A 13,145-nucleotide genomic window follows, 5' to 3' on the forward strand; every position below is an offset into this window, starting at 1 on the left:
AATAAGAGGGAAAGATGGTCATAATGGGTAAACAGATAGGGAATCCCAGCAGAGAAATGGAAACTATATATATTTTTTAACAACTGATCGGAAACTATATTTTATAAATATAAAGAAGAAGGAAGAGGAGGAGGAAATCCGAAAGCTGGCAAGTATATGAAAGAAAATAAGGAATGAAAGAAAATTTCAGCTGGGCTTCACAGGAGATGAGGAGGCAGAAGAAAGAATCTATGAATTTGGACACAAATTAATGGAAATTATCCAATCTGACAAAAAAATCGAAGAAGAAATATCTGAAGAAAGACCAAAAAGACCTAAGAAAGTTAAGGGAAAAGTTATAGCTGGATAGTTTTTGAGGACTTCATCCAAATGTAGGGTTTCATCAATTCAGTTGGCAAACGGTCTCTCGTGTCTCTCAAACTTTCTCAAACAGCTCTCTTAACACCACTTCAATAAGACCTCACTTCCTGGATGAATAATTCAGGCCATGTCTCCGCTTCCTTCCAACTCTGTGAATGAGAGCATTATCCTTATTGATCCAATGGAAACTATCCTCAGTGAAGGGAAAAGTACCCGAGAAGCATACACATTTCCAGAGATGGCTTCCTGGTTTCATCAATGAAACTATCCTTCTACTTCCCCAATAAGGTAGGGCACTCTATAAAAATCTGTTGAATGGGGTATCTGGATGGCTCAGTCAGTTAGGCATCTGGCTCCCAATCTCAGCTCTGGTCTTGATCTCAGGGTTTTGAGTTCAAGCCCTGCTTTGGGCTCCCTGCTGGGCGTGGAGCCTACTTTAAAAAAAAAAAAAAGGTTGTTGAATGAATGATGGCATTGTCTGAAGGGGAAAAAAAAACATGACAAATTGAGAGCACGACTGAGAAAGTGGCTCATTTTATTGACTACTCATTCATAGAAAATGGAGGTTTCAAAGAGTTCAAAGAATCGTTGAAATAAGGCAGTAAAGGAACTGGGGGTGGCAGGATGCTCTGCTCAAAGAGAGAGCAGAAGATTTGAGAAGCAAAACACTAACAGAGGATCCCAAGGCGTAGGGCTTGTCCAACCAGTTCCGGTTCTTTTCAATGAATGCAGCACATCCACGCAGACCCAGTAGAGGAGCTAGTAAAATCAGCTTGCAAGCAACGCTTCTTCATCTCCAAAGCTAAACTCCTGATTTCCTCCCCAAACCTGCTCCACCCCCATCTTAGCAAATGGCATCTCCAACTGCCTAGCCATGTCCTATCAGAAACCTGGACGTAATCTTCAGTCTTCTCTCTCCTCAACCCTACATTCAGCCTTTCAGGAGCTGCTGGTTCTACTGTCTCCTCTGCTATCCGCCTGCTTCAGGCCGCCATCGTCTTTGTCCTGAACTACTGAAATAGCTCCTTATTAGATTTCCCAATACAGAACTTTGCTGTATTTATGCCAATTTGGAATTATGTATTTTTTTTAATTGTTCATTTACCATCTTCCCACTAGAATAATAATTCACCGAAGCCAGAACCAGAGCCATTTGTTCAGTGCTGGTTACCTAGCTGGGACCTTGCATAGAGCAGGTGCTCAACAAATATTTGATAAATGAGTGAATGGATGGAACCATCTTGAGAGTTCCTTTAGACCTTCTCCCACTTACCAGCTCCGGATCCACTGGGCCTTGCCTTCAACCAATTTCCTTCTTCTCTTCCTCCCTACCCTAATCTGACTAAGGACAGAGATCTCAAGGAAGTACAGCTATAAGGGTAAATTCCTAACATAAAATGTTGGGGAAGGTCTTTAGAAATGATTTGAAATAGGGGCTTCTGGGTGGCTCAGTGGGTTAAAGTCTCTGCCTTTGGCTCGGGTCATGATCCCAGGGTCCTGGGATTGAGCCCCGCATCGGCTCTCTGCTTAGCAGGGCACCTCCTTCCTCTTCTCTCTCTCTGCTTGCCTTTCTGCCTATTTGTGATCTCTGTCTGTCAAATAAATAAATAAAATCTTTTTAAAAATTTTTAAAAATGATTTGAAATAACTTCAACTTAGAATCTTGGTATGAATTGCAAAGCTAGGAACTACATATTCAGGAGCAGAGGGCAATATTCAACCCCAGTAATTGGCCCTGTGCACCTGTCTTTTAGCAAATCAGCGTGCAATGAAAATTATAATACAAGCTAAAGATGATATCCAACAAACTAATCTTCACTTTGGAGTCTAAAAAAATAGTATCTTGACATAGAAAATTAGAACAATTATTATGTTTGTATTTCATCTCTTAGTATTACTGAGGTCACAGACACTAATTCCAGGTTATAGACATTTAGAAATTATATGTTCAACCCTATATAAAGGAATATGATGCTACTGACTCAGTGTTAATTAAGCAGGCACTTGCTTTGTTTACTCAGCTGTTGTCCTAGTTTGGGTTACTCCATCAGTCTTCTCCTCAAGTTCCCTTTCTAGCCACAGGAAGACACTGAGAAGTTTTTATTCTTATATAAATTAGATGAACTGTAAATCTTAATTTCATTAGCACCATGTTTTAAACAACTTGGATAATTTGGGGGTACATACGTCAATTTGGTGTGTGTGTGTGTGTGTGTGTGTGTGTGTGATTAGCAAATTGCAAGTGGCTTACCTTGCTCCTTCCTATTGCTAATTCCTATCCATTAGTATTGCTAATTCCTATCCATTCCCTAAATGCTATCCTAACCACATGCCACCCTCTTTTCATTTAAATGGTTTATGATGTAAAATTAAAATTGGAAGGATATCATTTAATATTTTTTGAAGCATGGGGGTTTTGAAGTAATTATTTTACAGCTGACAGTTTATGCATATTTTATAACCTAAATAGTAATTTAGGATATGACTAGTATAAGCCTGTCAGAAAGAATTATAGCTGGAAAACCTTACAGTGTTTCTCGCCTGTGTGTATACGATCAACATTTCTTATGCTCTTAAATTGTAGTGCATATTTTATAATATCACATTTAACTCTCAAATGAGCCTGCAAATGTATTAGCATTTGCTTTTACAATTAGCAATAATCGCGCCTCGCATAAACCTCATTGGCTACGATACTGCCACTGTGCAAAGCTAGAATTTGCTTTTACAGAGGAGGAAAGAGGGGCATACGGAGGGTAACTACCAGGCCAAATGTCCAAAGCTGATACATCCATCCAAGATGTGAGCCTGTTTGCATCCGGATGCAAAGGCTATGCTCGCAGCACGGTGAGAGTTCTACTTAATTTAACTCAACATGTTAAAATCGCAGTGCTCTGAAATGCACTGTTCTAAGTCCTGGGTTCTGCAGTTATATGGCCCCACTCAGCACACATTGTAGATTTGCAGCTGGAGCAAGTCTGCCGGTCAGAAGTAACAGGAAAGCGTTACCAGCAGCTCCCCGATGTTCCATTATGTAACATTATACCTTTGCGAAACTAAAATAACACAGGAAATAATGTAACTAAGGTCTGGTAAAGATTTGGCCTTGCAAACAATTTTAATCTCCTCTCTTAGAATGTCATTTTTTCAAGCACTTTCAAAGAAGTAGTTTCCATTTGAAAAGAGACCCATAGGGACACAGTTTTGAAAGAAACACATGTAAAGTGTCTTGAATTCTTTTTTTTTTTTAAGTCTATCTAGAAACAAAGGAAAAGCAAAGGTTTCCTCCCAAACTTCTGAACTCAGCTACACAAATAAAACTGGGGCTCAGAGAAACCTGTCTATGTTGTGGGGTGAGAGGGTTCAGGGGGGCAGGGTGATGAGGGGGGAAACGAAGAAAGGAAGTGAAAGCAGAATTCCTGAAACCAAGTTTTAGAACAACTGAAGAGGGGTCTGAGTAAAAGTTCCAGTTCAAAGCACTAACCGCAAAGAGAGAAGACAAAGAAGACAAACATAGTTGGGGTTTTTTTTCTCTCCCCTAAACCCTCAACCAACTGTTCACCACGACAACCGAAGCCAGGATGAGAGGACGGTGGTGGTATGTGATGGAAGCTGATGTTTTGTCTCTTTTTCTCTAGTTGCCAAGCAACACGTTCACCTCAAGGTTCTTTCCCGTTACCCTCAAGATTTACATTCAGGTCTGTACGCTGGGTCCTTCTGTTTTTAAGACATACGATTATACCTTACCTTACCATACCTTACCTTAGTACCATACCTTAGTACCATACCTTAGTACCATACCATACCTTAGTAGAAATACAAAGGTACAGGGGTTCACGTATTTTGTGAAATTCTAACATTCATGTTTTCTCTTTATGAACATCAATTTCTCCCCACCTCTTTCTCTTTACAAATAGAAATATTTTGTCCAAATAGCTAGAACCTTGATAATAGGAATAATTTTAAGTTCAAGAGAAAGTGAGATTATGGCTCAAGACGACAGACTGAACACGTGCAATTCTTTCTCATCTTTCCAAAATCTTATTGAAATGAAGTAATAAACTTATATTAGTCACTTATGGTTGTATAGCAAATTATTCCCCAAACTTGGAAGCTTAAAACAACGAACAGTTTTTGAATCTCACAGTTTGTGTGGGCGTTAAGGAGCAGGTTAGCTAGGAGTGTCTGGCTCGGGGTCTCTCAGGAGGTTGTAACCAAGATGTCAGGGGTGGCTGGGGGCTGATGTCATCTGAAGGTAATGACTTAGAGGCTCCACTGTCCAGCTCACTCATGGCTTTCGGCAGGAAGCCTCAGTCCCTCACCATGTGGGCCCCTCTACAGGGCTGCTCCACGGTCCTCCCGACAGGGTACCTGGCTTGCCTCCGCGAGAGTGACCCGAAGGATAAAGGGCAAAGTGGAAGCCACCGTGTCTTTTATGACCTAGCCTTACAAGTCACGTGCCATCATTTCTGCCATCTTAGGTTAGTCACACAGATCAATTTTGACACAGTTCGGAGAGGGCGATGTAGGGATGGGAACACCAGGGTGAGGGGGTCACTGGGGACTAACTGGAGACTGGCGACCACAAAAAGATTCATCGCAAACATCAAAGTAAAAGGGAAATTTTAGCCATCAGCAGATTATAGATACAAATGTATAGAGACTTTTGGGGGCATCTGGGGGGCTCAGTGGATTAAGGATCTGCCTTCAGCTCAGATCATGATCCCAGAGTCCCATGTCCAGCTTCTAGCTCAGCGGGAAATCTGCTTCTCCCTCTCCCTCAGCCCCTCCACCCACTTGTGCTCGCTCGCTCTCTCCCTCAAATAAATAAATAAAATCTTTTAAAAAAGAAAACCCAAATGTATAGATACTTTTTGAATGATAGAAAGGAAATGAAACTATAGACTAATAGAGGAAAATTAAAAAATAATCCTGGGGGCGCCTGGGTGGCCAGTGGGTTAAGCCTCTGCCTTCAGCTCAGGTCATGATCTCAGGGTCCTGGGATCAAGCCCCACATCTGGCTCTCTGCTCAGCAGGGAGCCTGCTTCCTCCTCTCTGTCTGCCTGCCTCTCTGCCTGCTTGTGATCTCTCTCTCTGTCAAATAAATAAATAAAGCCTTTAAAAAAAATAATCCTGGATATAAAAACCTAGAGAAGTACACAGATTAAACTCGGAGGAAAATATATTGTCTTAGGTTATTATTAGAATACACAGAATGTGGGGAAATGTACTGACTAAATATTCAACTCAGATAATCATGAAAATTCATATTAATTTCAGGTTTTACCTGGCATAGGAGTTTTCAAAAGTACTATTGAGCAGGGACGCCTGGGTGGCTTAGTCAGTTAAATGTCTGACTTCAGCTCAGGTCTTGATCCCTAGGATCGAGTCCCACATCAGGCTCCTTCTCAGCAGGGAGCCTGCATCTCCCTCTGCCTGCTGCTCCCCCTGCTGCGTTCCCTCTCTCTGAAAAATGAATAAATAAAATCTTTTTTTAAAAAAAGTACTTTTTAACAATAAAACCAAAAACTGTTTCTGTAAAAAGACCACCAAAAAAACAAGCCAACCCCTGAGTTATCAGAAAAAATAAATCATTGTTTTAAGCCATAATGTTTTGTGGTGGCTTGATACACAGCAATAGATAATACACAGCATATAAACCTTGTCAATATAGGAGTTGTGACTGAGTCAATAACATCCTGGCCAATTAGAATGATTGACACTTTTTTTTTTAAATGGACACTAAATAGTAATTATTTTTGGCTTTATGGGCCAAACAATCTCTGTGCAAATACTCATTTCTGCTGCTTAGCATGAAACCAGCTAAGATATAAATGAATTGAATGGCATTTTCCAATAAAACTTTATTTATAAAAACAGAAAGCACACTGGATTGGCCCATGGGCTGTGGTTGTCAGACCCCCAATTAAAGCATCACATTTCTCAGACACAGGGTTTGGTTCACAGAAGGGCACATTATACAATCAGACTTAATGAGACTCAACTCTAGGACATTGTGAATCTGTTGAGAAGAGAAAATCACTGTTTTTTGCTGTGGTTGTCACCTAGACAAGCAAGCTTGGGTGTGCTGCCAGCCATCTTGCTACTGTGAAGGGATCATGGCTTAGCCTTAAGGAACACATGACCAAGCATTGAAAAGGGCAAACTGTTAACAATATTTGAAATCCTGGATCCGGGGCACGTGCACCTAATGTTTATAGCAGCAATGTCTACAATAGCTAAACTATGGAAAGAACCTAGATGTCCATCAACAGATGAATGGATAAAGAAGATGTGGTATATATACACAATGGAATACTATGCAGCCATCAAAAGAAATGAAATCTTGCCATTTGCGACGACGTGGATGGAACTAGAGGGTATCATGCTTAGTGAAATAAGTCAATCAGAGAAAGAAAACTATCATATGATCTCCCTGATATGAGGACATGGAGATGCAACATGGGGGGTTTGGGGGGTAGGAGAAGAATAAATGAAACAAGATGGGATTGGGAGGGAGACAAACCATAAGTGACTCTTAATCTCACAAAACAAACTGAGGGTTGCTGGGGGGAGGGGGGTTGGGAGAGGGGGAGTGGGGTTATGGACATTGGGGAGGGTATATGCTATGGTGAGTGCTGTGAAGTGTGTAAACCTGGGCATTCACAGACCTGTACCCCTGGGGATAAAAATACATTATATGTTTATAAAAAAATAAGAAATAAATAAAAATTTTTTTTAAAAAAAGAAAAGAAATTCTGGATCCAAGTGAGCCTGAAGATACACCTACCACTAGACTTTTCAAGTACTTGAACCTGTGTATATATTTTTTAAATTTACTTAAGTCTATTTGAGTTACTTGTCACTTGTAATCAAATAAGTCATTTACTTCTTTATTCCTTCTCTTATTCGATAAACATTGATTGAGTCCTCCTACACACCTGGCACTATGGAGCTGGGAACACCGTAGCGAAAGCATGATGAGTAAGGCAGAGGGAGATGTGAGGTGAGATTGGAGGGGTGGATGGGAAACTCAGCAGGCCTTCAAAGAGTTTGGATTTTTTTTTTTTGCAAAAGAAATCACATGAAATATATATATAGTAAGTTGCTAGGAGAGTAGATCTTAAAAATTATCATCACAAGAAAAAAATAATAACTATGTATGGTGGTGGATATTAACTAGACTAAGTGTGGTGATCATTTCACAACATATGTGGATATTGAATCATTATGTTATACACCTGAAACTAATGTAACGTTCTATGTCTACATATATTCTGTGGCGGCTAGGGAAGGAGGAGGAAAGGGAGCAGAGACTGCTGTATTCCACGACCATCCTAGCAGTCCAGGTAAGAGATGACAGTGGGATTGGGGCCAGCAGGTGAAGCAATGTGACCTGTGAGCAGTGGTTGGATTTGGCGTGCATTTTAAAAATAGAAAAAAAAACCCACTTCTTACTGATGAGTTGTGTTGCAGAGAGGAAACCAAGAGAGGCATGCACTGTGATTTTTAGGTTGTGGTAGAAACAGTGATCAGTGCCACTAGCTGAGAAAGGAACGACCCTAAAAGCCGTGGATCTGGGGAAGAAGCTGAGAACCAAATGTGTGATTTTGGTTTAAGGTTGAAATGCCCATGGACTATCCAAGAGGATATAAGCATAAGCATCTGAATACCATAGATAGGAGTATGGCCAAGACGTAAATGGGAGAATCATCATAAAATATGTTGTACTCAGAGCCATGAATGGAATAGAAAGGAGGGTTGAAAAATGAGCTCCGGGCATGCCAGGACAGTCCACATTTAGAGGCCAAAATGAGGAAGAGGAGCAAGTAAAGAAAACTAAAAGCCATAGCTGATGATGTGGGAACAAGACCAGAAGAACATTGCGTCCCAGATGCCAAGAAGAGGAAGGGATTCGAGGAGAGATAGTCAAGTGCATTGTAATACCGAGATGAAGAGAAAGGATCGCCCATTGGATTTGGCAAAATGGAGTCTCCAGTGACTTTGGCACAAGAGGTTTCAGGGGTGCTGGGGGTGAGGTGGTGGGACAAAAGAGGAAGGACAGGCCAGGAGGTAGAAACAATGAATCCAGGCAAGTTTTTCAAGGAGCTATAAAGAGGTATTTTCTTTAACTGTGAGATTGTGCCAGATGCTGCAAGGACTCTGGAATCCATATGGTCATAAAATTTTGGAAAGAAAACAGAGATTAGTAGAAAATGGAAGAATATTTTAAAATAGAAAATTTTACTAAGAACAGCCTGCTGAAGTTTCCTATTAGTGTATAGGAAAGTATTCAAATGAAATGCCAGAGTTCTGACTAGTAGTTACCAGAGACCCAGAGCAAACATCATTCTTTTTTTTTTTAAGATTTATTTATTTATTCTAGAGATTGAGAGCAGGAGAAGGAGAGGCAGAGGGAGAGGGAGAGAATCTTAAGCAGACTCCCAGCTGAGCACAGAGCCTGACAAGGGGCTTGATCTCACAACCGTGGGATCACGACCTGAGCCAAAATCAAGAGTCAGATGTTTAACTGACGGCACTACCCAGATACCCCTAGCAAACATCATTCTTAATGATAAAATAGAAATATTGAAGTAAGAATCAAATCAAGAGGGCACCTGGGTGGCTCAGTGGGTTAGCCTCTGCCTTCAGCTCAGGTCATGATCTCAGGGTCCTGGGATCAAGCCCCTCATTGGGCTCTCTGCTCAGCGGGGAGCCTGCTTCCCCCACTCTCTCTCTGCCTGCCTCTCTGCCTGCTTGTAATCTCTCTCTCTCTCTAATAAATTTTTTTTAAATCTTTAAAAAATAGAAAAAAGAATCAAATCAAGAATGCCAAGTAACACTACTTTATCCCACAATGTTCAAGAATCTTAGCCCATGCAATATATCCAAAAAATGAAATGAGACGTAATTTTTGAAAAGAAGGGAGACTGTCCCTATTTATTTCCTTTAAGATCAATGGTGTGATGATGTGTGTGAAAGAACTAGGGTTCAGCACAAATGCTGGTTGAAGCTTTCGTTTACATGAGTGAGTGAAACAAAAGTGAAACAACTTGTCCTAACTATATTTGTTAGTCCATGATATGAGCTACTTCCTGATGAAATCAAAAATAGTTTTTAAACATTGCCAATTTTTTGGTGTTATTCACAATGTAATGACTAAGACAAGATGCATTTTTCAGTTTAACCTCTACTATTGATATTTTTCTCCATTCCCTTAAGTCTAGACAATTAACAAACCAATAAATCAAGACCTGACTTGCAGCATTTGCTGATTTTCATGGTGTGAATATTCTCATGATTGCTTACAAGCTACCAATGTGAACTCATTCCTCTTTACGTGAAGATGGCGGAGATAAACAGTAGCATGCTATTATAAAGAATTTCCATTGCACAGAAACATTAGAAATAAATAACTCGGGGCACCTGAGTGGCTCAGTGGGTTGGGCCTCTGCCTTCAGCTAGGGTCATGATCTCCGTGTCCTGGGATCAAGCCCTGAGTCAGGCTCTCTGCTCAGCAGGTAGCCTGCTGCCCTCTCCCCCTCTGCCTGCCTCTCTGCCTTCTTGTGATCTCTCTCTCTGTCAAATCAAAAAAAAAAAAAAAAGAAAGAAAGAAAGAAAGAACTCTCGGGTGCCTGAGTGGCTCAGTCATTAAGTGTCTGCCTTTGGCTCAGGTCATAATCCCAGCATCCTAGGATGGAGCTCTGCATCAGGCTCCCTGCTCAGCAGGAAGCCTGCTTCCCCCCTCCAACCCTCCCTGCTCTGTTCCCTCTCTCACTATGTCTCCCTCTGTCAAGTAAATAAATAAAATCTTTAAAAAAAAGAAAGAACTTTAAGAGTAGAGATAAGTAAAACAATTAGGATACAATGAGTATTGGACATTATCTTTAATATAATCTATTTAACTATAAAGTTATACAACTTAATATTTAATAATGATTATGTTTAACAATAAATTCACAAAATTCCTTGATATCTAAAAAATGCACTCTCATGAGCTGGCATAAACCAGTGCTAGCTCATCATATAATTGTGTATCTAGAAAAGCAAAAAAGAAAATCAAGTGAAAAGCTAATGGAACCAAAGAAGATTCAGTTAAGTAGGTTGGATACAAGATCAATGAATGTAGAGTAAAAACCATTGATTCACAATGTCAACAGGAACAATAAAATAATTAAGAAAAAGCCCAATACATAATGAGCAAGGCATATATTAAAAGATATATAAAACTTTACAGGTTCATACTTTAAAAGAAATGAATAAATTAAGAGGTATATCTTATTCCTACCTAGACATATTTAATATCATAAAGATATAAGATGTCTCCCAAAGTAATCTATACACTAATACAGTCTCAATCAAAATTTGAACAGGATCTCACATAGGCATTGGCAAGCTGATCCTGAAGTTTGTTGGAAGAGAAGGTGCCCATGAATGAATTTTTTAAAAATTTGGTCTCCTAGATATAGAAACATTCTGTAAGACATTAGTAATTCAAATAATGAGATTCTGATCTATGGATATGGATGAAACAGAAGAAAGAACTCAGAATGTTTCATTTGTAATAGAAGCGTTGTAGTGTATGAGAAAGGAGGCAATTCAAATCAGTGGGGAAAGGAGGTAGTGCCAATTTTTTATCTTACGATTTACTAAAAAGTTTTAAAACTTCTTATATCAGAGAAAAAAATTCATTCTAAATGCCTAAAAGAGGTTAATATTAAAGAAGAAAATAACTTTAAAGAAATACAGGAAGTTATTTTTGTTCTCCTAGCATGGAAATATTTTCTTAGCAAGGCCAGAAGTGATAAAAGAAAAGATGGACAGATTCTTAAAACTTTATAATTTTTGGATATGAAGAAACCTGTAATTCAAATAAAAAATTAAGTTACAGACTGAGAACAAATATTTGATATAATATAACACAGGATATGTACTAACTATATATCAAGAGGTCCTGGTGATAAGTACTAGTAATCTTTAACACACCACTTATATCAATGGATGGATTATCCAGGCAGAAAATCAAGAAAGGAAATACTACAAAACAATTACATGCCAATGAACTGGATAATCAAGAGAAAACTGACAAATTTTTAAAAGCATACAGCTTTCCAAAACTGGTCCAGGAAGAAACAGAAAATAGAAATAGAAAATATGAACAGATCAATTACTAGTAAACAACAACAACAACAACAAAAACCAAACCAATAATTTAAAAACTACCAAAAAATAAAAATCCAGGACCGGATGGAGTCACAGATGAATTCTACTAAACATTAAAAAAAAAAAAAAAGAGTTAATACAGGGCCTCTGGGTGGCTCAGTGGATTAAGCCTCTGCCTTCAGCTCAGGTCATGATATCGGAGTCCTGGGATGAGGCCCACATGGGGCTCTCTGCTCAGCAGGGAGCCTGCTTCCCCCTCTCTCTCTGCCTGCTTCTCTGCCTACTTGTGATCTCTCTCTCTCTGTTTCAAATAAAATAAATAAAAATCTTTTTTAAAAAAGAATTACTACTAATTCTCCTCAAACTATTCCAAAAAATAGAAGAGGAAGGAGAGTCTCTAAATATGTTCTACAAGGCCAGCATTACCCTGATACCAAAACCAGACAAAGATACCACACACAAAAAAAACTATAATCCAATATACCTGATGAACATAGATACAAAAATCTTCAACAAAATATAGAAACCACATTCAATGATACATTCGACATATACCACAATCAAGTGGCATTTATTTCAGGGATGAAAGGATGATTTAATATTTGCAAATCGATCAATATGATATATCACTTTGAAAAAAAAGAAAGATAAAAATCATATAATCATCTCAATGGATGCAGACATTTGACAAAATTCAACATCCATTAATGATAACAACTCTCAATTAGGTGCGTTTAGAGGGAAATACCTCAACATAATAAAGGCCATATATAAAAAACCCAGAGTTGACATCAGACATAGTGGTGAAAACCTGAGAACTTGTCTTTTATGATCAGGAACAAGACAAGGATGCCCACTCTTGCCGCTTCTATTAAACATAGTACTAGAAGTCCTAGCCACCAATCAGATAAGAAAAAGGAATAAGAGTATCTATATTGGTAAAGGACTTCAACTGTCACTATTTGCACATGATACTACACATAGACGACCCTAAAGACTACACCAAAAAAACTAGTAGAACTAATATGTGAATTCAGTAAAGTTGCAGGATACAAAATAAATACTTAGAAATTGGTCATGTTTCTATACACTAATAATGAAGTAGCAGAAAGAGAAATTAAGAAAACAGTCCAATTTACAAACTGTGCTAAAGAGAACAAAATACCTAGAAATAAACTTAACCAGGAAGGTGAAAGACCTGTACTCTGAAAACAATAAAACACTGATGAAAGAAATTGAACGTGACACAAACAAATGGAAAATGTTCATGCTCATGGATTGGAAGAATTAATATTGTTAAAATGTCCATACTGCCCAAAGCAATCTACAGAGTCAATGCAATTCCCATCAAATTACCAACAGCATTGTTATACAACTGTAACAGATAATCCTAAAATGTATATGGAACCACAAAAAGCCCCAAATAGCCAAAGCAATCTTGAGAAGGAAAAACAAAGCTGGAGGTCTCACAATCACAGATCTCAAGGTAGACTACAAAACGATAGTAATCAAAACAGTGCAGTACGGGCACAGAAATAAACACATAGATCAATGGAATAGAATAGAGAACCCAGACATAAACCCACACTTATATGGTCAATTAATCTATGATGAAGGAGGCA

General features: G+C 38.9%; 1 pseudogene; it reads right to left on the reverse strand.

The window, feature by feature from the left end:
- Nucleotides 1–2,948: 2,948 nt before the first annotated feature.
- On the reverse strand, nucleotides 2,949–3,074 carry LOC123947732 (annotated as a pseudogene).
- Between the last annotated feature and the right edge of the window lie 10,071 nt (nucleotides 3,075–13,145).

The sequence above is a fragment of the Meles meles genome, chromosome 7 (genome assembly GCF_922984935.1).
Source record: "Meles meles chromosome 7, mMelMel3.1 paternal haplotype, whole genome shotgun sequence".
Classification (NCBI taxonomy): Eukaryota; Metazoa; Chordata; class Mammalia; order Carnivora; family Mustelidae; genus Meles; species Meles meles.